This window comes from Salvelinus namaycush, chromosome 14 (genome assembly GCF_016432855.1).
Source record: "Salvelinus namaycush isolate Seneca chromosome 14, SaNama_1.0, whole genome shotgun sequence".
NCBI lineage: Eukaryota > Metazoa > Chordata > Actinopteri > Salmoniformes > Salmonidae > Salvelinus > Salvelinus namaycush.
The window spans coordinates 12,040,159-12,065,546 of record NC_052320.1 but is presented as its reverse complement, the minus strand read 5'-3'; the positions used below and the strand labels follow the sequence as shown (position 1 = coordinate 12,065,546).

General features: G+C 40.9%; 1 protein-coding gene across 1 annotated transcript in view; it reads left to right on the top strand.

The window, feature by feature from the left end:
- LOC120059156 (proto-oncogene tyrosine-protein kinase Src) overlaps positions 1-25,388 on the top strand; it is a 40,748-nt gene continuing 15,360 nt past the window's right edge. Inside the window, exon 1 of the mRNA XM_039007993.1 lies at positions 1-433. The gene's annotated coding sequence lies outside the window, so the exon portion shown is untranslated. The remainder of the gene's footprint in view (positions 434-25,388) is intronic.

Sequence of the window (25,388 nt, the reverse complement as noted above, 5' to 3'; positions counted from 1 at the left end):
TTTTGGTCCTGAATTCTCTTTGCTTGTGTGTGTGATAGGCCTACTACCCGCAGCAGTGAACGCAGTAGCCTAGATATTTTTCTACCACAAAATCTACTCATATCTATCCTTTGATTTCAAGGCAGTTGGCAAAGAGCTGGATACTCTCTTTCGTAATTAGGGATTCAAATGATTGCCGCAATCAGACTAGTTCCGACTGCTGCCCTGATTCTCAGGCAATCCCCGTCTTGGTCTAGCCCGCCCCTCCGGTTGAATGGGATCCCTCCGCATCATTTCGACCATCGATTCTATGCTGTGAACGTCGTCTGAAATCGGTTATAATTTTTGGGTTTACTTCGATGACGGAGTCTGTGACATTTTGTCGTTACATTCGATGAACTATTGTCCATCTGGTAAATAAACAAGCAACGGCAATACACTGGTACTCGTCAGGGTAAGTGACTTGTTATTTTTGTATATGATGAAACCAATGATTGAACATAAACAATGTATCCTGGCCGTCAAGTTGCATTGAAATCAAATATGTTCTGAACTCAACATTGCCGCAATGCTTCTAATAAAGCTGATGTGAAATAGCTCGCTGGATCAGGGTGTTCGGGAGGGTCTTTCTAATCCAATAATGAATATCTTAATGAAAGTAGGCTAATTGTTGCCTAACATTTTACATAGTTATTAAGTACCTAGTTTTATGATTGGGACAAAGCTATGGAACTCCATTGACCATCACATTATTGGCTCTTCAAGTAGCTATATTCATGCCAAGATATGTCAATCAGCAATACACTAGTCTGTGTGTGTGTGTGTGTGTGTGTGTGTGTGTGTGTGTGTGTGTGAGAGAGAGAGAGAGAGATATGTAATAAAGTGTAGCTATATAGGCCATAGAGCTCTCACCAGCTCTCTGCCGGTGGCTATAGCCTACTTCTAAACTATGGGCTGTGTCATATGCTCAGGATTAGTGTTCTCCTACTCAAGATGAGTCAACAAGCCAAATATTGACTCTTGATGAAGCGTAACATGTCTCATTTCAGTTTTTGAACATATACGTTTTTTCCTTATTGAGAATGGCTATGACTAAGGACATCAAACAACTGGTTTCAGTGTTGACTATTGGGAGTGGTATACACTTGATGAAGTAATAGGATTGCCTTGCCCCATGGCAATTGTATTTATTCAACACAGAGTTGCCATAATTCTAAAACACACACATACACATTACACAGTATACATTCACTTTGTTTCCACCCCCACTGAGTGTTGTCTTGTACCTTTTGATCTATCTGAAGTCTAGATAATGTATGAACAAACAAAGGCAAAATCTCCACTGGAATTGTCTCTCCGGGAATTCACTCAGTTAATTTTAGAATCACAAAGAATTTAACATTTCCAAGGCATTATATTTTTGTTTAGAATGTGCCATTAAATTGGCCAGTACATTGTAAACTGTGGATGATTAGATGAATTGAAGGACACATCCTTAAATGAATATGAACTATGTATCTGTTTCTGTAATGATGAGAATATGTCTCTGTTTCTGTAATGATGAGAATATGTCTCTGTTTCTGTAATGATGAGAATATGTCTCTGTTTCTGTAATGATGATAATATGTCTCTGTTTCTGTAATGATGAGAATATGTCTCTGTTTCTGTAATGATGAGAATATGTTTCTGTAATGATGAGAATATGTTTCTGTAATGATGAGAATATGTCTCTGTTTCTGTAATGATGAGAATATGTCTCTGTTTCTGTAATGATGAGAATATGTCTCTGTTTCTGTAGTGATGAGAATATGTCTCTGTTTCTGTAATGATGAGAATATGTCTCTGTTTCTGTAGTGATGAGAATATGTCTCTGTTTCTGTAATGATGAGAATATGTCTCTGTTTCTGTAATGATGAGAATATGTCTCTGTTTCTGTAATGATGAGAATATGTCTCTGTTTCTGTAATGATGAGAATATGTCTCTGTTTCTGTAATGATGAGAATATGTCTCTGTTTCTGTAATGATGAGAATATGTCTCTGTTTCTGTAGTGATGAGAATATGTCTCTGTTTCTGTAATGATGAGAATATGTCTCTGTTTCTGTAATGATGAGAATATGTCTCTGTTTCTGTAATGATGAGAATATGTCTCTGTTTCTGTAATGATGAGAATATGTCTCTGTTTCTGTAATGATGAGAATATGTCTCTGTTTCTGTAGTGATGAGAATATGTCTCTGTTTCTGTAATGATGAGAATATGTCTCTGTTTCTGTAATGATGAGAATATGTCTCTGTTTCTGTAATGATGAGAATATGTCTCTGTTTCTGTAATGATGAGAATATGTCTCTGTTTCTGTAATGATGAGAATATGTCTCTGTTTCTGTAATGATGAGAATATGTCTCTGTTTCTGTAATGATGAGAATATGTCTCTGTTTCTGTAATGATGAGAATATGTCTCTGTTTCTGTAATGATGAGAATATGTCTCTGTTTCTGTAATGATGAGAATATGTCTCTGTTTCTGTAATGATGAGAATATGTCTCTGTTTCTGTAATGATGAGAATATGTCTCTGTTTCTGTAATGATGAGAATATGTCTCTGTTTCTGTAATGATGAGAATATGTCTCTGTTTCTGTAATGATGAGAATATGTCTCTGTTTCTGTAATGATGAGAATATGTCTCTGTTTCTGTAATGATGAGAATATGTCTCTGTTTCTGTAATGATGAGAATATGTCTCTGTTTCTGTAATGATGAGAATATGTCTCTGTTTCTGTAATGATGAGAATATGTCTCTGTTTCTGTAATGATGAGAATATGTCTCTGTTTCTGTAATGATGAGAATATGTCTCTGTTTCTGTAGTGATGAGAATATGTCTCTGTTTCTGTAATGATGAGAATATGTCTCTGTTTCTGTAATGATGAGAATATGTCTCTGTTTCTGTAATGATGAGAATATGTCTCTGTTTCTGTAATGATGAGAATATGTCTCTGTTTCTGTAATGATGAGAATATGTCTCTGTTTCTGTAATGATGAGAATATGTCTCTGTTTCTGTAATGATGAGAATATGTCTCTGTTTCTGTAATGATGAGAATATGTCTCTGTTTCTGTAATGATGAGAATATGTCTCTGTTTCTGCATTATTGAGAAATTCTGTTGTTCGGCAAGATCATTCTGAAGCTATTAGTCTCTGTATAGGCTAGCCTATAGCCCTTCCCAAAATCTGCTCCTCTGTCTCCAAAAATCTGACACGCAAACCAAACGTATGCTCCAAGGAGATTTAGTTCTAATGCCCAAAATCATACATGATGACGAGAAAAGCACTGCAGTGTTTTAGTCACACAATTTCATTAAATGTGTTTATTTTGTACTAAAACAATGGGAGAATTCCATATGATTTTGCTGCTTTCTTGGCAGCCATGCTCTCTCTCTCTGCAGGTCTTTTCAGATTGCCTGTCAGTCATAAGTGTTTCATCAACATGCCTAACTGAATCTTCCCTGGTTGATGTAGGCGCCATTGATAAAGGAAATGCCCCTTGGAATCCTTCGAAAGAATGTCCCTCAGTGAAACCTCTGGAACTTTGTTGGCTCCAATGAGATCACTGCAAAGTGGCAGAATGTCCTGTTAGTTGGTGGATTGACCCCTTTGTTCCCCCTATATACTGAAGCATTCTTTTTGACAGAGTAGTACACTACACTGGGCCTGGCGGGAGTCAATGACTAGCTTGTTTCCAAAGCCAGGCGTCCAAGCCTTGAGAATGATCTGCCTATGCAACAATTGTGACTGGCTCTGTTAAAATGTCCTTGTGCACTTAATGGAAAGGGCATTTCGGGGGGCCTTGTAGAGCCACTTGAGGAGTGACTATTACTATGAATAAAGTTTTGACCCTATATTGTTACCTTTATTTGAGAGTGAACCTTATTTAGCTGTAGGAGGCAAACAAGGCAAATAAAATGAAAACAGAACAGGCTAGTTTGCCTGCAAACGTCATTTCAACCTAGTCCCGGTTTCCTTCAGGTCAGACGAGGATTAATTAGCGTAAAGTTCTAACAACTTAATTGGCTATAATATTATGAGTAGAGGGGCTGGTTCTTGGGCCTGAGGAATATGATTGTAGTGATGCACAAATGGCGGGATGGTGAAAAGAAAAACCCAGACACAAGCGTAGACATGTGCTGTGTTGGTCCAAGTAAAACAGCACAACGTTCCCTGATGGCTTATTGAGGAGTTCTTAACAAACAAAACACTTATCTGATGCCAACAATGCCTAGAACATTCTCACTTCAATTTGGCCTTTGGATTTATAATTCAGTTACAGCACTCACTGCAGTTGTATTGGTACTTTGGGCGGCTGGCGCGAGGACTGCGACAGCCTCTCACTGAACTCATTGAATTTTTCATGTGACAGACGTACACACCAAACTTATGTTGCTCTGTCTGGCCCAGTTTTAGTACTAATTAGTGCCCAGTGATTTTCAAGGGCAGCCATTTTAATGGTGGGGGGGAGGGGGAAATGCCACCTGTTCTCTTTCTCTGTTGAAATGGGCTTTGTTTGGGGTAGTTAATCATAAATGGTGGAAGAGGAAAACTTATTTTTCAAGAGAGCCCTGGCCACGTGAGTCCTAACCCATCTTCAGGGCGTGGACGTGTGCATGTAAAAGGGAACCAGACTTATGACCTGAAGTGTACAGTATTACCAAGTTTCACTTCCAGGTCACAGTCAGCTGAGCAGTGAACAGCCTGCAGGATGTCACATGAGTTACGTCAGAAGATTTACTTAAGGGTAACTCCATATGTAAAAGTCAAACCAATGTTAAATCGATATTGTTTAAGTGTTCAGCTTAGAAACCACTGTATATGATAATAAGCAGTCACTCACCCAGCCCTCTCTGCATGCAGCTATCTGATAGCAGTCACTCACCCAGCACTCTTTGCAAGATACAGTTGAAGTCGGAAGTTTACATACACTTATGTTGGAGTCATTAAAACTCGTTTTTCAACCACTCCACAAATTAATTTTTTGGCAAGTCGGTTAGGACATCTACTTTGTGCATGACACAAGTAATTTTTCCAACAATTGTTTACAGACAGATTGTTTCACTTATAATTCACTGTATCACAATTCCAGTGGGTCAGAGGTTTACATACACTAAGTTGACTGTGCCTTTAAACAGCTTGGAAAATTCCAGAAAATTATGTCATGGCTTTAGAAGCTTCTTATAGGCTAATTGACATCATTTGAGTCAATTGGAGGTGTACCTGTGGATGTATTTCAAGGCCTACCTTCAAACTCAGTGCCTCCTTGCTTGACATCATGGGAAAATCAAAAGAAATCAGCCAAGACCTCAGAAAAAAATGGTAGACCTCCACAAGTCTGGTTCATCCTTGGGAGCAATTTCCAAACGCCTGAAGGTACCACGTTCATCTGTACAAACAATAGTACGCAAGCATAAACACCATGGGACCACGCAGCCGTCATATCGTTCAGGAAGGAGATGCGTTCTGTCTCCTAGAGATGAACGTACTTTGGTGCGAAAAGTGCAAATCAATCCCAGAACAACAGCAAAGGACCTTGTGAAGATGCTGGAGGAAACAGGTACAAAAGTATCTATATCCACAGTAAAACGAGTCCTATATCGACATAATCTGAAAGGCCGCTCATCAAGGAAGAAGCCACTGCTCCAAAAAAGCCATAAAAAAGCCAGACTACGGGTTGCAACTGCACGTGGGGACAACGATTGTACTTTTTGGAGAAATGTCCTCTGGTCTGATGAAACAAAAATAGAACTGTTTTGCCATAATGACCATTGTTATGTTTGGAAGAAAAAGGGGGAGGCATGCAAGCCGAAGAACACCCTCCCAACCGTGAAGCATGGGGGTGGCAGCATCGTGTTGTGGGTGTGCTTTGCTGCAGGAGGGACTGGTGCACTTCACAAAATAGATGGCATCATGAGGAAGAAAAATGATGTGGATATATTGAAGCAACATCTCAAGACATCAGTCAGGAAGTTAAAGCTTGGTCGCAAATGGGTCTTCCAAATGGACAATGACCCCACGCATACTTCCAAAGTTGTGGCACAATGGCTTAAGGACAACAAAGTCAAGGTATTGGACTGGCCATCACAAAGCCCTGACCTCAATCCTATAGAACATTTGTGGGCAGAACTGAAAAAGCTTGTGTGAGCAAGGAGGCCTACAAACCTGACTCAGTTACACCAGCTCTGTCAGGAGGAATGGGCCAAAATTCACCCAACTTATTGTGGGAAGCTTGTGGAAGGCTACACAAAACGTTTGACCCAAGTTAAAAAATTTAAAGGCAATGCTACCAAATACTAATTGAGTGTATGTAAACTTCTGAGCCACTTGGAATGTGATGAAATAAATAAATGCTGAAATAAATAATTATCTCTACTATTATTCTGACATTTCACATTCTTAAAATAAAGTAGTGATCCTAACTGACCTAAAACAGGGAATGTTTACTAGGATTAATTGTCAGGAATTGTGAAACTGAGTTTAAATGTATTTGGCTAAGGTGCATGTAAGCTTCTGACTTCAACTCTATCTGACGCCCTGTGGCTGGAGACATTTGAATGGAGTATCTGATTGTGGTTCATTGAGTGGAACAGAACAGAGGAGGGGACTGTCCTCTCATTCCTCCCAGGGTTCCAGGCTACTGAAGCTAGTCACTTCCTGTTCTGGCCTAGCGTGCTCTGTGAACAGTGTGACCGGGCCCATACATCTAATCTCAATCCCTCCACTGTTGCTTGGGAGTAGAGACGGGAGGGTTATCAGTCGAAAGGTCTTGTTTGGATTTTCTTCTCACTCCCACCAGTTCTCTTCACAAGAAAAGGCTCCTTTTTATTCAGAGAGATATCTCTCTGTGTCTCTGCAGTCACAGCTGGGCCACTAAGTCAAGTTATATGACTGCATGACTGCTTGCTGATTGCTTCCTCGGGGCCAAGGCTGACTTGAAAAAGAGACTCCTATCTCAATGGGACTCGCCTGGTTAAATAAAGGATTCATGAACATTGATATTCATACTCAATCCTCTTTGAGATGCTGGACCAGCCTTGATCTTTGTTCCTCTCAGGGTCCCCTGCCTGAAAATCACTATATTGAAATGGGTTTTATGTAAATGTTGTATTGACAAAATGACCCCCTCAAGTTGGACTTGCTGTCCTTTTCCCTGCAGATGTAATCTAATTGAAGGCACAACACTTTTTGTGTTTACTGATCTGAAGTACCATGTCATTATGAGTACAAGAGGATGTAGGTAGATGACACCATCTCATATCCTCTCATTTTCAAGGGAATGGAAACACACAATTCTCCTTTCTGGATTGAGAGTGTGGCTTTAGTGTCTCTTGGAACAAAAGACAGACGAGGACTGCATGAATGTGATTCCCGTGAGGACTATGAGTTGAGAACAACCACTACAAGGCAGGTCAGGGAGAAAAAGGTCAATGGGAATTTTGTGTGTAGGAGGTCTAGGAATTTAATCACTAATGCTTGAAGAGTAGCCTCTATTTTTTATTTTACTTTTATTTAACTAGGCAAGTCAGTTAAGAACAAATTCTTATTTACAATAACGGCCTAGGAACAGTGGGTTAACTGCCCACTGTTCATGGGCAGAACAACAGATTTTTACCTTGTCAGCTCGAGGATTCGATCTAGCAACCTTTCGGTTACTGGCCCAACGCTCTAACCATTAGGCTACCTGCCGCCCCTATCCATCTTAAACTAAAAACCTTTTCCACTCCTCATAGTCCTCACATGGCTGTCAGGCAGGAGCAGTTTTCCTGAGCGGTGGCCGTAGTCCTCCCTAATGCTTATCTGTGAGTGTGAGAGCCGCTCCCTGGGTTCCTCTTCTTCCTCATCAGTCTTATCGAGGGTGCAACTTAAGGTGGCTGAAGACATTCTGCATGCCGTCCTGGGTCCTCTCCAAATACTACCGCTACACCATCGAGAACGTCACGGCCTAGTACGGGAATTGCTCCATCCACAACCGCAAGGCCCTCCACCTGCCAGCGGGTGGTGAAGACGGCCCAGTTCATCACTGGGACCATGCTCCCACCCATCCAGGACATCTACTTGAAATGGTGCCTGAGGAAGGTATGCAGCATCATCAAGGACCCCCACACACCCCAGCCACGAGCTATTCTCTCCCTTACCGTCGGTCAGACCACGCTCAAAAGTCGCTTAGGTCACTCGTTTTGCCCATTCTAACATTCAAGCGAACAGTAACTGGATGCCTGTCTGCTTGCTTTATATAGCAAGCCACAGCCATGTGACTCACTGTGTGTAGGAGCAAACCATTTTTGTGTTGGTGTACCTAATAAACTGGCTACTGGATGTACATTCATGCAGCTGCTACCAGACTCTTATTATACTGCTCAATATATACACTTGCCCCCCCTCCCCAATACATGTGTAAATATTGGACTATTAATTGTCTTCTCTTGTATTATACTTAGGCTAACATGTATTATTATATTTTACTGCCATTTATACTGAACAAAAATCTAAATGCAATATATACAAAAGCTGTCCATAACTTGCGAACTGCTTTTTATACTGTTCAACATACCTTGTGTCAATTGAAGCTTATCCTCAATACTGACAAAACTAAACTAATGGTGTTTTCTAAAGCAAGAAATAGACCTCTGAACTTTTCACCTATTATTACCTGTCAGGGCAATGAGATTGAGACTGTAACCTCATATAAATATCTTGGAATTTTAATTGATGACAGCCTCACTTTTAAAATGCATATTCAACAATTTACAAAACAAAAAAATTGAAGCTGAAATTGGGATTTTATTTTAGGAATAAAGCCTGTTTTACTTTTGAAGCCAGAAGGAGGCTAGTATCAGCTACATTTATGCCTTTACTAGACTATGGGGATATTTTATATATGAATGCTTCCGCTCAGTGTTTGAGATCAATTGACACCCTTTACCATGGCACTTTGAGATTTATTTTAAACTGCAAAACCCTTACGCACCACTGCACTTTGTATACCAGGGTTGGCTGGCCTTCTCTAGTCACTCGTAGGCTCAGTCACTGGTATACTTTTATTTACAAACCCATTTTGGGTTTACTACCTTTTTATTTGGGCATTTTTATTGTTCAGAAATGTGGTGGGTACTCTCTTCGTTCGCTGGACTTTATCCTGCTAACTGTTCCAAATGTCCGAACTGAATTTGGTAAAAGGGCTTTTTTGTACTCTGCGCCATCGTCTTGGAACGCCTTACAAAATACTTTTAAACTGGAGGAACTTGTCTCAATTGGTATTTTTAAATCACTGATGAATGATCTTGAGACTGATTCCCTGACCTGTCAATGTTTTTGATTTTGTTATACTCTAGTGAATTCTATGGGTTTTACTAGATTACTTGTAGTTTTTAATGTTTTGTCTGTAATTTTTGTAATGACTTGGTGCTGCCTATCTTGGCCAGGACGCTCTTGAAAAAGAGGTTTTAAATCTCAATGAGCCCTTCCTGGTTAAATAAAATATGAAACAATTTCAAAGATTTTACTGAGTTACAGTTCATATAAGGAAATAAATAAATTAGGCCCTAATCTATGGATTTCACATGACTGGAGCCAGGCCCAGCAAATCAGAACAAGTTTTTCCCCACATAAGGGCTTTATTACAGACAGAAATACTCCTCAGCACCCCCCCCCTCAGACGGTCCCGAGGTGAAGAGGCAGGATGTGGCGGTCCTGGACGTACTGTAATATTCTCTAAAATGACGTTGGAGGTGGCTTATGGTAGAGACATTAACAATAAATTATCTAGCAATAGCTCTGGTGGACATTCCTGCAAGTCAGGAAAGGGGGACACCTAGTCAGTTGTACACCTGAATGCATTCAACTGAAATGTGTCTTCTCATTTAACCCAAGTTAGCATGCCAATTGCACGCTCCCTCAACTTGAGACATCTGTGACATTGTGTTCTGTGACAACTGCACATTTTAAAGTGGCCTTATATTGTCCCCAGCACAAGGTGCACCTGTGTAATGATCATGCTGTTTAACCAGATTCTTGATATGTCACACCTGTCAGGTGGATGGATTATATTGCAAAGGAGAAATGCTCACTATCAGGGATGTAAACAAATTTGTGCACAACATTTGAGAGAAATAAGCATTTTTGTGCGTATGAAACATTTCTGGGATCTTTTATTTCAGTTCATGAGACCAACTTTACATGTTACGTTTATATTTTTGTTCCGTTTACTTTATCTTCATATTCTTATCTGTTATTTCTTATTGTATTTTCGAGAAGGAACCTGCAGGTAATCATTTTGTTGGATCATGCGTATCCTGTACATTCGACTAATAAAACTTGAAATTTGAATTGTGTGAGCTGAGCAGCAGCAGCCACGCCCTGTGGACTGGAAGCTATACAGCTACAGCTGCATGTTCTGTCCTGTGAGGAGGGACTACATGCCTGGGGTGTATTCGTTAGTGCACACTGAAGCAAAATATTTTGCAATGAAAAACAACCAAGCGTTTCTTATTGAGTAAGACCAGGTAGTTCCTCCCTGTTTGTCTGTTTCCTTCCATTTAGTGCCTAATGAACACAATCCTGCTGTCCTCTAAGCAAATTAAGTTTACCCTGGTCTTCACCTAGAAATCGGTTCATTGATGGGGCCCTCGCCCTAAAATCTGTTATGAAAATGCTAGCCTCTGCCGAGGACCCAACAACCGGATGTTCCGGTTTTCAGGGGAAATTAAAAGAGAGCCTGTGACACGACTTCCGCTTTTGGATGTTAACAAAGCCAACACTCTTAACCTCTCCTCCACATTTACTGGATTGGTGCAGAAGAGAACCTCCCCTGACAGTTTTTTAAATTCTTTTTTATTCTTGTAAAGACCAGTATGTAGGGGATCTAGTTTCAGGCCTTTCTTTTACGCTTGCTATGTTAGGTTATGGAAATAGGCGTGGAGGAGACCTGTTATATTTTAATGATCATGCGTGACGATCACATTTGTTTCATGTAGGGAGGGCCTCAGCTGTTGTTTTATTGTCATCTTGTTTATCTACCACTGACTCTGCTGGAGAAGCATTCCAATCTGTTACAAAGTGCTGAATCTATTGACAAACATTAGAAAAGTGTGGTTCAGCATCTACACCATCAAATGTAGCCATATTGGCTTCCCCCTCCCCCAAATATGTTCATTGTACAGGTCCCAATGGTGCAGTTACTGGCAAGAGAATAGGTCAGGGCTCTCCAACCATGTTCCTGGAGAGACTACCTTACCGTCCTGTAGGTTTTCACTCCAAACCTAATCTAGGTCACCTGATTTTAATAATTAGACATGTATAGCTTTATCTTGGTGCAAATCTATAATGAATGTTTGTACTTTTGTAGAAAGGTAATTTATGTTTTTCTGACCTCTTCTATTCTGCTTAAGGATAGTTCTTGTCTCACTGAGGAAGTGCTCTTGGCAGCCTCAAAAAGGGAAAATATTAAGGAAATGTTTAATATTTCCAGACAAGTGACGAACCAAACACTGTGTCACCTGATTCAGTCGATTCTAAATCCAAACATCCACTAGCCTGAGGAAGTCTGTTGACGAGAACAACAATCAATCTTCTTTTGGTTTAGTACTGCTTATTGGTTTCAGGAATGGAAACACTAACGTCTTTCCTAATCTAGGTTGTTGTGAAACGTCCCTGGCTGACGGTGCGGGATGTTAGGATGTTCTGTGATTGAATCTGTGGCCTGTGGCATCATGAACGTCTATCCACGTCCTGGGTGTAGGGTGCCTCTACCTGCTCTCAGAACATTCCTCGTATGGTGTGTGAGATGGAGTGGTGTCAGGACTTGTCTCATTCTTCACTCTGCATTCCACAGACATGACTGGGGCTCACACTGAAATCACAAACCTGAGTGTACAGACACCTGAGAGTACACATACAGACATGCACATACAGTGTTCCCCTAGGAGTTTTTCCAAAAGCAGTAGCAAAGTTAGTGTGTGTGTGTGGGGCGTGGACAATGGGGCCATCTTCTTGGCCACAGAGACAAAATGGTGCGGTTTTAATGCACATGTTCTGCAATTCTACACATTTTGCCATGGGGCTTAGAGAAAAAAAAAATGTGCAGATAATTTCCTGCATATCTACACATCAGTGACTCAAACGTTATAACAAAATCAATGTGGGACCCATGCCATTCCATTTTTTTGATTTTTGATTATCCGTGACTGCCTAGTTTTTATGTTGGTGATTGTTAGTTCTCAAAGATGGTCTTATTTAAAAAATATATGCTCCATTACTTTTCTATATACTGTATGTGATTTTAGACGTTTAAGCTTGCACTGAAAAAGTTATTTATTTGTTTATCTTATGGAGTGGTGGCAACGATTTAGCAGGGCGGCCCGCTACTGCTAAAGGACTATAGGGGAAACACTGACACGTGCGCGCGCACACACACCAAACCTCTTCAATACACACACACCTGCTTGTCGCATTCCTCATACCTGTAATGGAGACTAATATTTGGACTTGTGTTTACACACACATGATTATGTTTAGAGTTGCTGTGAACTGCCATTTTACATCTATATGGTTTCCTGGTGGGGCCTTAGATTTCAGAGGTACATGGAGTTTTCTTAAATGGTAACAGTACTAGGCACTTCTGCCTAAATCAGAAGTTAAACAGTCAAAGCCCTGAGTTGGTGAAGCATGCAGCCCTCCAGTCTCGGTGGATGCTAGCTGCTTAGAAGTTCCCTCTTTTTAAAATAAGATTAAGAAGAAGGGTCATTGAAGGGCTAGGTTATACTTCAAAGCATCTCAGTGCTTTGTGTAGGTTTTTACACAGAGATTTTGACTGGTTCTCTTCTTTATTATCCTAGTTTCTGCCTCTGACATTTGTTGCATAGTGATCTCATTTTAATCTGATCTGACAGTGTTCAGAATGTGAACAAACAAAACTATAGTGATGAAAACATGTTTTACTTTCAATACAATTTTAACCCAGTGAGTTCCACTGGTGTGATTTAGGACTTCTAACACCTTTTTAAACATGGTTTGTTTCAGCTCCAGACTTCTGGGTTGTACCATTTGGATTAGACTATTTCTTCTGCATCTGTTGGTACCATTGGTCTGTGTGATTAATGGGGGCTGCCCTAGAGCAGTGTTTTTGAGACAAGGGCAAGATCCCGAAGGGGCCGGGACTTTTTTTACAGAAACGTATGTGGAGTCAGAAAGTGTTTTGGTTTGAGCTACAAACTATTACTCTATGAAAAGCTGAGACTCTCACAAACACGCACATGTAACATGTTTTGCTCTATGACGCTCACAAGCTACATGAGTCATTTGAAGGGAAGGGAATGACATGAGTCATTTGAAGGGATGATAGGAAATCCCAGGACATAGTGTCTATAATACTGTAATAAGCTCACATAATTGCTGTCACAAACTCCACACAGTTGGATAATTGGATATTCATTTCCCACTGAGAAAACAATTTATGTTTCTTACATCATTCATATAAATTCACTTTTATCAGATTTTTGCTCTGGCTGACCTAATTGTTTTAATTGACATTTGCCAATAAAACTCAAATTGTTTTGTGTTCTATTTGTAGCCCTGGTTGTCCAGAAAAGAAAACGGTAAAACACTTCATTGTGAGGCTGGATCAATAAAAGTCAGACAAATGAAAATATTTTTGGGGGTGGGGATTTCAGGGACTGATTTAAGAGGATCTGTGTGTTTTCCCAATACTTAGGATTGACTAGTTCAATAACATTTTGGAAGCCGGGAAAGAGGATTTTTTTTTTTTTTTGTCATGTGCCATCATAGGTTGTGGAAGGAATTGGATTATTTTATTTCCATTTGGAAATCTCCTGAAAGGATTGGAGAGGGAGAGAGCGAAGGATAGAGAGAGAGAGAGAGAGAATGGGAGAAAGCTAAACCCTTAGAGGATTATATTTTTCTTCTGTCGCTCTTGCTCTCTATCTACTTGTCCCTCAAACACATGACCATATTTAGATGAAGGGAAAGAGCTGGGAAGGAGATGTGATCGTTTGGGGGGTAATGGCAGAAGAACATAGGGTACCCAAACATTACACAGTTATGTTAGTTCTCAAAGATGGTCTTATTTAAAAAATATATGCTCCATTACTTTTCTATATACTGTATGTGATTTTAGACGTTTAAGCTTGCACTGAAAAAGTTATTTATTTGTTTATCTTATGGAGTGGTGGCAACGATTTAAGGCTTCCAAGATTCAAGTGTGAAGCTATGGCAAAGCAGATTTCAACAATAAATCAACCATTGTATTGTTAGTCTAAATATACCATAGTGGAACAATATGGCGCTTCTTATGGTCTCTATAGAACATAATACACACGCAAAGGTCACTGCAGTGCAGTCACATTGCTGAGGCCCAGATGCTTAAAGAGACAGTTCAGTTATAAATTTCGATGAACCATCCCTTTAACATCTCTCGGGGGTGTGGGACGTAACCGTCCCACCTGGCCAACATCCAGTGAAATTGCAGAGCGCCAAATTCAAAAACAGAAGTACTCATTATAAATATTCATGAAACATACAAGTGTTATACATCTTTTTAAAGATTAACTTCTTGTTAATCCAACCTCGGTGTCAGATTTCAAAAAGACTTTACGGCGAAAGCAAACCATGCGATTATCTGAGAACAGCGCCCAGCAGACAAATCATTACAAACAGTTAGCAGCCAAGAAGAGGAGTAACAAAAGTCAGAAATAGTGATAAAATGTATCACTTACCTTTGATCTTCATATGGTTGCACTCCGAAGACTCCATGTTACACAATAAATGTTTGTTTTGTTCGATAATGTCCCTCTTTATGTCCAAAACCCTCCGTTTGTTGGTGCGTTTTAGTTAAGTAATCTATTGGAACAAAGCGCGGTCACAACAGACAGACGAAAAATCCAAAAAGTACCATAAAAGTTCGTAGAAACATGTCAAACGATGTTTAAAATCAATCCTCAGGTTGTTTTTGTCATAAATAATCGATCATATTTCAACCGGACAATAGCTTCTTCAATAGAAAAGGAGAAACAAAGGTGCGCTTCCGGTCATGCGCTAGACTCATGTCTGGAAATTTCCACTGTCCTCTCATTGAAAGTGCTGTATCTCCCTCATTTTTCAGAGTAAAAGCCTGAAACAATGCCTAAAGACTGGCCACATGTAGGCGAAGCCATAGGGCTCGTGAACTAGGTCATAAGTCTTTGTATGGTGAATAGGCTTTCAATGGAAAAACATCCTTTGAAAAAAATAGGGGAGGTATTCACCTGCCATATCAGTTCTGTTATACTCACAGACATTATTTTAACAGTTTTGGAAACTTTAGAGTGTTTTCTATCCAAATCTACCAATTATATGCATATCCTAGCTTCTGGACCTGAGTAGCAGGCAGTTTACTTTCATCCAAAATTCCGAATGCTGCCCCCTACCCTAGTGAGGTTAAGATCCTTTTACTTTCAGGCAGGAGAAAGTGACTTAGGCTTCGGTTGCTTGCTTCAGTCTCTATATTTATCTGAAGATCTATGGCCAAGATGGCAGCCATGAATCCTGAGGCCAGGACACCGAACACGCTTTTGTATTAACACGGTTTCACAAGATAACTGTAACCTAACAACTGCTCTTTATAACTGTCATTTCTCATATGTAGGAATGGCACAACTGCTCTTATAACGGCTACTTCAAAGCTGTCCTTTAACACAACAAGATGATGAACTGGTGTCACACCTCCCCATTGTCTTCCTTACTGTTAAACAGTAGCCTCTGCTAACTGTAATCTATTTTTAAGAGAGCTGCTGCTCTGAAGCTGTCCACATAAGTTGTTTTTGTTTGCTACCTTTTTATTAGTTCAGCAGTGATTATCACTTTTGGCACCCTCGGATTTATCTCTTTCATAGTCTAAACAGTTTACGCATCATCAGAAAAGGAAAGAGTTATTTACCAAATCCACATCCCGAACTTGTGTAAACTAACCAAGTTGAAGCTGAGGAAAGGATCTTAATTCTCCATGTCTGTCTCTTAAGAGCCTCTTATAAGCCGCTAGGAATGGTACAGCACAGTCTGGGTTGGGATAGGTTTAGGCCTATGGCTCAGTCAGTCAAAGTTGCGTGGGAAACGGTGCTGTTTAACATGTGATTTGACATGCCCACAGAGGTCTAATCTGTGGATGATTCACACACACAGCTGATGTTAGACTTGTTTGTGATTCAGATCAGATGGGCCAGGCTGGGCTGGGAGGCTCACTGCAGAGATGGAGTGAGCCTGGTGTTCTGCACTCTGCTAGCTCTGCTCTGCTATCGTCTTGCCACACTCTCTCATGTTGTCACAGAATAGTTTGAATTGTCCTCTACTGACTTTGCTATGTCTCTGAATCATGGTTGCAGGGAGTGTGATAGAAGTTGCTTTTCTCTGCTCTCGCTAGACTCTCTCATTTTGTCACATGATACTTTGTGATTAAGTATTTGATGTGTCCTATATAGAGGTCGACCGATTATGATTTTTCAACGCCGATACCGATTATTGGAGGACCAAAAAAAGCAATGCCAATTTTTATTTTTTGTAATTGTCATTATTACAATATATATATATATATATATATATATACACACAGTGGGGCAAAAAAGTATTTAGTCAGCCACCAATTGTGCAAGTTCTCCCACTTAAAAAGATGAGAGAGGCCTGTAGTTTTCATCATAGGTACACTTCAACTATGACAGACAAAATGAGAAAAAAAAATCCAGAAAATTGCATTGTAGGATTTTTAATGAATTTATTTGCAAATTATGGTGGAAAATAAGTATTTAATCACCTACAAACAAGCAAGATTTCTGGCTCTCACAGACCTGTAACTTCTTCTTTAAGAGGCTCCTCTGTCCTCCACTCGTTACCTGTATTAATGGCACCTGTTTGAACTTGTTATCAGTATAAAAGACACCTGTCCACAACCTCAAACAGTCACACTCCAAACTCCACTATTGCCAAGACCAAAGAGCTGTCAAAGGACACCAGAAACAAAATTGTGGACCTGCACCAGGCTGGGAAGACTGAATCTGCAATAGGTAAGCAGCTTGGTTTGAAGAAATCAACTGTGGGAGCAATTATTAGGAAATGGAAGACATACAAGACCACTGATAATCTCCCTCGATCTGGGGCTCCATGCAAGATCTCACCCCGTGGGGTCAAAATGATCACAAGAACGGTGAGCAAAAATCCCAGAACCACACGGGGGGACCTAGTGAATGACCTGCAGAGAGCTGGGACCAAAGTAACAAAGCCTACCATCAGTAACACACTACGCCACCAGGGACTCAAATCCTGCAGTGCCAGATGTGTCCCTGCCCGTCTGAAGTTTGCTAGAGAGCATTTGGATGATCCAGAAGAAGATTGGGAGAATGTCATATGGTCAGATGAAACCAAAATAGAACTTTTTGGTAAAAACTCAACTCGTCGTGTTTGGAGGACAAAGAATGCTGAGTTGCATCCAAAGAACACCATACCAACTGTGAAGCATGGGGGTGGAAATATCATGCTTTGGGGCTGTTTTTCTGCAAAGGGACCAGGACGACTGATCCGTGTAAAGGAAAGAATGAATGGGGCCATGTATCGTGAGATTTTGAGTGAAAACCTCCTTCCATCAGCAAGGGCATTGAAGATGAAACGTGGCTGGGTCTTTCAGCATGACAATGATCCCAAACACACCGCCCGGGCAATGAAGGAGTGGCTTCGTAAGAAGCATTTCAAGGTCCTGGAGTGGCCTAGCCAGTCTCCAGATCTCAACCCCATAGAAAATCTTTGGAGGGAGTTGAAAGTCCGTGTTGCCCAGCAACAGCCCCAAAACATCACTGCTCTAGAGGAGATCTGCATGGAGGAATGGGCCAAAATACCAGCAACAATGTGTGAAAACCTTGTGAAGACTTACAGAAAACGTTTAACCTCTGTCATTACCAACAAAGGGTATATAACAAAGTATTGAGATGAACTTTTGTTATTGACCAAATACTTATTTTCCACCATAATTTGCAAATAAATTCATAAAAAATCCTACAATGTGATTTTCTGGATTTTTTTTTCTCATTTTGTCTGTCATAGTTGAAGTGTACCTATGATGAAAATTACAGGCCTCTCTCATCTTTTTAAGTGGGAGAACTTGCACAATTGGTGGCTGACTAAATACTTTTTTGCCCCACTGTATATAAATCGGCCGATCAATCGGTATCGGCTTTTTTTGGACCTCCAATAATCGGTATCGGTATCGGCAGTGAAAAATTATAATCGGTCAACCTAATATACACACACACATTTGTAATAATGACAATTACCACAATACTGAATGAACACTTTTATTTTAACTTAATATAACAATCAATTTCGTCTCAAATAAATAATGAAACATGTTCAATCTGGTTTAAATAATGCAAAAACACAGTGTTGGAGAAGAAAGTAAAAGTGCAATATGTGCCATGTAAAAAAGCTAACGTTTAAGTTCCTTGCTCAGAACATGAGAACATATGAAAGCTGGTGGTTCCTTTTAACATGAGTCTTCAATATTCCCAGTTAAAGCAGTTTTAGGTTGTAGTTATTATTGGAAATATACAATTTGTATTTCATATACCTTTGACTATTGGATGTTCTTTATAAGCACTTTAGTATTGCCAGCCTAATCTCGGGAGTTGATAGGCTTGAAGTCATAAACAGTGCTGTGCTTCAAGCATTGCGAAGAGCTGCTGGCAAACACAGGAAAGTGCTGTTTGAATGAATGCTTACGAGCCTGCTGCTGCCTACCACCGCTCAGTCAGACTGCTCTATCAAATATCAAACAGACTTCATTTTAATATAATAAAACACAGAAATACGAGCCTTATGTCATTAATATGGTCAAATCCGGAAACTATCATTTCGTAAACAAAACGTTTATTCTTTCAGTGAAATACGGAACCGTTCCGTATTTTATCGAACGGGTGGCATCCCTAAGTCTAAATATTGCTGTTACATTGCACAACCTTCAATGTTATGTCATAATTATGTAAAATTCTGGCAAATTAATTACGGTCTTTGTTAGGAAGAAATGGTCTTCACACAGTTTGCAACGAGCCAGGCGGCCCAAACTGCTGCATATACCCTGACTCTGCTTGCACAGAACGCAAGAGACGTGAAACAATTTCCCTAGTTAATATTGCCTGCTAACATGAATTTCTTTTAACTGAATATGCAGGTTTAAAAATATATACTTGTGTATTGATTTTAAGAAAGGCATTGATGTTAATGGTTAGGTACATTGGTGCAACGACAGTGCTTTTTCCGCGAATGCGCTGATTATTTGCAACGCAGGACAAGCTAGGTAAACTAGTAATATCATCAACCATGAGTAGTTAACTATTGATTATGTTAAGATTGATTGTTTTTTATAAGATCAGTTTAATGCTAGCTAGCAACTTACCTTGGCTCCTTGCTGCACTTGCGTAACAGGTGGTCAGCTTGCCACGCAGTCTCCTCGTGGAGTGCAATGTAATCGGCCATAATCGGCATCCAAAAATGACGATTACCGATTATGAAAACTTGAAATCGGCCCTAATTAATCGGCCATGCTGATTTAATCGGTCGACCTCTAGTCCTATAATGAGTAACTTGACTGAGTAATGTCTGTGCCCTTGAGCAAGGCACTTAACCCTAAATGCTCCTGTAAATCGCTCTGCATAAAAGTGTCTGCTAAATGACTAAAATAAAAAAGTAAATGATTAAAGAAAGCAAAAGGAGGAAAGTAGGGAAAGATGAAAATGGTGAGAAATATCCTAACCTTTTTGTTGCTTGATGTGAAGTTAACTTTGAGACTTCAACATTCACTTCTGTTTTGGTTCATTCAGCACTCCCTCCCTCCACGACGCTCCTCCCTCCCTCCATGACGTCACAGGAACTGTCCTCTAAACAAATCCCCTCCTAATACAAAATGGACTAGATATTTTCGAGTTGAGCCTCAATTCCAAAATGATTTCATATGTGTTGCAGTGAGATTCGGCACCGGGCATAACAGGCCTTTAGAAAAACCATGGACCTGGGAACCCTGCCAGACCAGTGGCTCGTTTGTTGATTTTCAAGTCGTAAATATGTAACCTGCCTGTGGAGGGAGAGGGTTTTAAGACAAACCAGCCTCAGCCTTTTTTGAGGGCAGTTTGACTTTTTTATGGTAACACTGAATGGATGTTTTGTTTTGAAAACAGTTAGTGATATGAACTTAGATTGGGTAAAGCAGAAGTATCAGTGCTGCTGACACACACACACACACACACACACACACACACACAGACACACACACACACTTGAACAGTGGAAGGGATCAGGACTCACAGGCTCTGATCCTATTAAGAACCACAGTACAGTAGTCTCCTAAGAGTGAAAATGAAAAAAAGGATAAAGGCTGTGTTTTTCTCTATCTTAGAAGCTTGCTACCATTTTCTGCACGTTTCTCTGACGAATAAGTGTGAGCGTACAAGTGCATCAGAGCTGTTGCTTGTGGAATGCGAGGAATCACCTCCATGGCAACGGCTGGTGTGTTCTGTGTGGAGAGGTAAATATTGGCTCCACTAACTCCCCATCCTGACCTGGTGTCTCTCAGTGATTGGAGAGCAGAGGAGGGTCTCTTTCTGGGCTGACAGCCCTGCTGTCCTCAGGTCAACACTCACTAGGAGCCAGTGTCCTCCTCTCCCTGTGGGTGGATGTTTACCTTTGGCCCTTCCAAACATGGGACAGCTATTTGGCTTTGAGTGTTCCTGGTTTGACTTGATACACACACACTATCATATGAAAAGAGTTTGAACACAACAAGCTTGAGAGTGTTAAATGGTGTGTGTGGATGGACTCCATTGAAACTACATAGAAATAATTAGCCTATTAATGGCTTACTGAATAGGACGCGTGCATAGTGGAGGTAGGCTAGGTCTTGTTACCGAGGTGTAGGTTGGCTGAATCGAATAGAGGAGGGATGTGTAAACACTGCGTGACATTTAACCATTTCAAATAAAATAAAAATTGTCACGTGCTTCGTAGAGTAACAGTGCAATGCTTACTTACGGGCCCTTCCCAACAATGCAAAGAGGGGAAAAAATGAGAAATAGTAGAAAAAGCTTCTTGTTTGTGGGGAAAATAACGAAAAACCCACATTCTGTAACTGAACTTTGTTAAGGGCTATGAACCAGAGCAGCTCTGTCTGAGCAGGATAAGCACGACTTAAGTTACTTAATGAATTCTCTGACTGAGTCCAAGCTCTGTGGAGTCTGTAGGGGAGATTTACTGTAGGGTGCCTGCGTGTATTTAGCACACTGCAGCAGATGGATTTGTCTAGGCAGGATGAGATATGTGCTCGGCTGCAGTAGCTGCCTGGAGTGAGTATTCAGACCCCTTGACTTTTTTCCACATTTTGTTAGGTTATTCTAAAATTGATTAAATTTGTATTTTTCCTCATCAATCTACACACAATGCCTCATAATGACATATCAAAAACAGGTTTTGAGAAATGTTTGATACTTAATAGAAAATAGAAATCACATTTACATAAGTATTCAGACCCTTTACTCAGTGCTTTGTTGAAGCACCTTTGGCAGCGATTACAGCCTCGTCTTCTTCGGTATGACGCTACAAGCTTGGCGCACCTGTATTTGGAGAGTTTCTCACATTCTTCCCTGCAGATCCTCTCAAGCTCTGTCAGGTTGGATGGGGAGTGTTGCTGCACAGCTATTTTCAGGTCTCTCCAGAGATGTTCGATCGGGGTCAAGTCCGGGCTCTGACTGGGCCACTCAAGGACATTCAGAGACTTGTCCCGAAGCCACTCCTGTGTTGTCTTGGCTGTGTGCTTAGTGATGTTTGCCCCAGTCTGAGGTCCTGAGTGCTCTGGAGCTGGTTTTCATCAAGGATTTCTCGGTACTTTTCATCTTTGCATCGATCCTGACTAGTCTCCCAGTCCCTGCCACTGAAAAACCATGCTTCACCGTAGGGATGGTGCCAGGTTTCCTCCAGACGTGATGCATCAGACCACAGTTTCATCAGACCACAGAATCTTGTTTCTCATAGTCTGAGAGCCTTTAGGTGCCTTTTGGCAAACTCCAAGTGGGCTGTCATGTGCCTTTTTACTGAGGAGTGGCTTCCGTCTGGCCACTCTATCATAAAGGCCTGGTTGGTGGAGTGCTGCAGAGATGGAATGTTATCCCAGCTCCACAGAGGAACTCTAGAGCTCTGTCAGAGCAACCATTGGGTTCTTGGTCACCTCCCTGACCAAGGCCCTTCTCCCCTGATTGCTCAGTTTGGTTAGACGGCCAGCTCTGGAAAGAGTCTTGGTGGTTCCAAACTTCTTCCATTTAAGAATGATGGAGGCCACTGTGTTCGTGAGGACCTTCAATGCTGCAGAAATGTTTTGGTACCCTTCCCCAGATCTGTGCCTCGACACAATCCTGTCTCGGACAATGTTTAATACATTTGCAAAAAAATACATTTGCAAAAAAACTTTGTCATTATGGGGTATTGTGTGTAGATTGAGTTTAAAAAAAAATTGATTTAATCCATTTTGGAATAAGACTGAAAAGTAACAAAATGTAGAAAAAGTCAAGGGGTCTGAATCCGGTCCTTTAAAATGTATTGTAACCAATGTTGTTCAGTTACATCTAGTCCTGACTCCCCAGATGGAATGTCATCACGGCATATCCAAATGCAATTACGGAATTGATGTTGATAATCTGGGGAGAACAAGCAGCTGGATTAGGGCTGCAATCGGTGGGCAGTGACGCAGGGAGGGCCAAGGCCAAAGCCTCCCACTTTTCCTGCTTTCCCTGGAGTAATTACATAGAGAGCATTAAGATGAATGAATACTTCAAAGGCCTGATTTGAGGGCTGGGTCTGAAAACATCAAATCCTTGTTTCCTCTGTCCTTGTTTTCAATTCCTCTCAAAGTGCTTTGGATGAGGTCAAAGGTCACTCCCTCGGACCTCATCCAATTAACTTTGAGCGTGCAATGGAGGAAACAAGGACTGGAGAAAGCAAGGATTTTATGGTTAGTAAACTTTTCTGACACAGCCCCACTGGGGTGTTCTACGATGCTAGCTAGATTTACTTAGGATTCTATAAAGCTAGCCAGCTTCAGTTAGCTTCACATTCCTGCTCCAGCTTCATCCATTTTATGAAGGTGGATATTGATCCTCCAGCTGCCGTTACATCCAGTCAGGCTTGTAACTGCACTTGCATGTCACACGTGGATAAGCCCAGCGAGTCAAATGCTGAACTCTTCATTGATCCAATGCTGAGGAAATTACCTTGATAACAGCATATTCGGCTGTTAAATGCAACATCAAAGCACGTGAATGCATCCAACTGATATTTACAACTTCACAAGTGGTAAATTCCCACCTTCCACTTGGTTACGAATGCAGCATTATCCCCGAGTTACCCTGCCCCGGAGCAGGTTAGTTCTGAAGGATTCGTTGCCACTTTCGTGTCAAATGTTATCCCGAGTTGAGTTGAACTCAGAGGAGTTAGAGTTCACCAAAGTTAGCTCGCTATCTCGTGTCATAGTACACCCCTCAGGTTTAATGCGGCCTAGTCTTTGTTCACTTGATGCCCTCCCCCTATGTTTACGTCATTTAGCAGATGCTCTTATCCAGAGCGACTTACAGGTGAAATTAGGGTTAAGTGCCTTGCTCAAGGGCACATCGGCACATTTTTCACCTGGTCTGCTCAGGGATTCAAACCAGAAACCTTTTGGTTACTGGCCCAACACTCTTAACTGCTAGTCTACCTGCTCCCCCTCAACTCTTCTTCTCTATAAGTTGATGTGTACCTTCCGCCTAAATAAGAACATTGAGCAATGACATGAAACCTAACCCTCAGGGATATTTTACCTAGGATCCGATTGGTCGATTCTTGATCTACAGTACCTCCGTTTTTGATATGTCTTTCTCTGAATTTTATTCTTTAGCATCCCTGTTGAGTATATCTGTGGCTCAGACTTGTCTCCAGCTGGTAACGATGGTAGTAGCCTGGGATGCAGGTCACATGTTATGTAACGGGACAGAGTCATTCTGTATGTTGATTTGTTGTCTAGAACCTGTGTGGTTAGATGTACTATAAGTTGCACGCCAAGAGAAGGAAAAAGCACATCTAGAGTACATGTTTGTTTTTCCTGGCCTGATCCTAAAAGCCTCAGTACAGACTGCAGAGCTGTCCAGGGCTCCGATGCATACAGCATATTAAAACAATGTTTCATGTCTGACTCATGCAAATGCAATATAAATGTGATGGCTATCTCGCCAACCTGTTGTTCTGTCACAGGTGTGATGGGAGAAGTCACTACGGAAGGAAGGCTAGTGGATAGGATGGGGCTTTAATGTCAAACCTCACCACTGATGTCAGACTGACTGTCACAGCAAGGCCACAATGACAGCTTTTTTTGCGGGGGGGGGGGGGGGGGGCTCTCTTTGAAGTTCTGTCTCTATTTTCCCACAGGTGATTCTCCTTTCACTGGAATGAGAGTGCAATACTATGTACATATTGGCTTAAACATTCTCACTTACTGTCAACAGCCTATCATCATTATAGTTGGCTATAGTGTTTCAATCTTAGCCTGAACAAATAGAATCAAGCCTGTATGCTGTTTTATTACTTTCATAATATAAGAATATGCCATATGCTATTTTCTCCAAAGCGACTTACAAATGTGCATACAAATTCATTTGGGTGCCCCGAGCGAGAATCAAACCCACAACCCTGGCGTTACACAGGACCACTATTCATGAGTAAATGAAGACTGCTTGATGATCAAAAAGGGGATTCAGGTTTATTTTACAGAAACATTAACTGAATTCATCAGGGAAATGTTATGAATGTGTTATTGAATTAATAGGAAATGTTCAGACAAAGAAGCGATTTAATGCACCGTCTTAAATAGATGAATGACACAATAGCCTTTGAATTGTCTGTTTCACTTTCTTATTCAGAGATTAACATTGTTATCCTTTCAGAAGAAACATAAAAATGAGAGTGGGGAAAAAAACGGAATATACAGAAGACAACCCGGCAGCTAAATTAAAAGATGAATCCCCCGTTCAGCCAAAGCCCATGAGACTTGAAGGATTTTGTATCCGTTGCTGGTTTCTTGTGCATAATTAAGCAAATCCATCATCCCCCCATGCCTTGTTGCCAGAGGGATTTTGCTGGGTTTATTTCTGCCTTGTAGTGGGTGGAGCAGGTGCTGAGTGCTTAGTTACCTCAGGCTTATTAGACCCAATGAGGCACAGACTAGACCTCACTGGTTTATCACACAGAAAGGCAGAATCTGGGTGGTATAGTTCTCGCTCTCTCTCACCCTTTGTTGTCTCTCTCGCTGCCTCACTCTCTCTCGCTGTG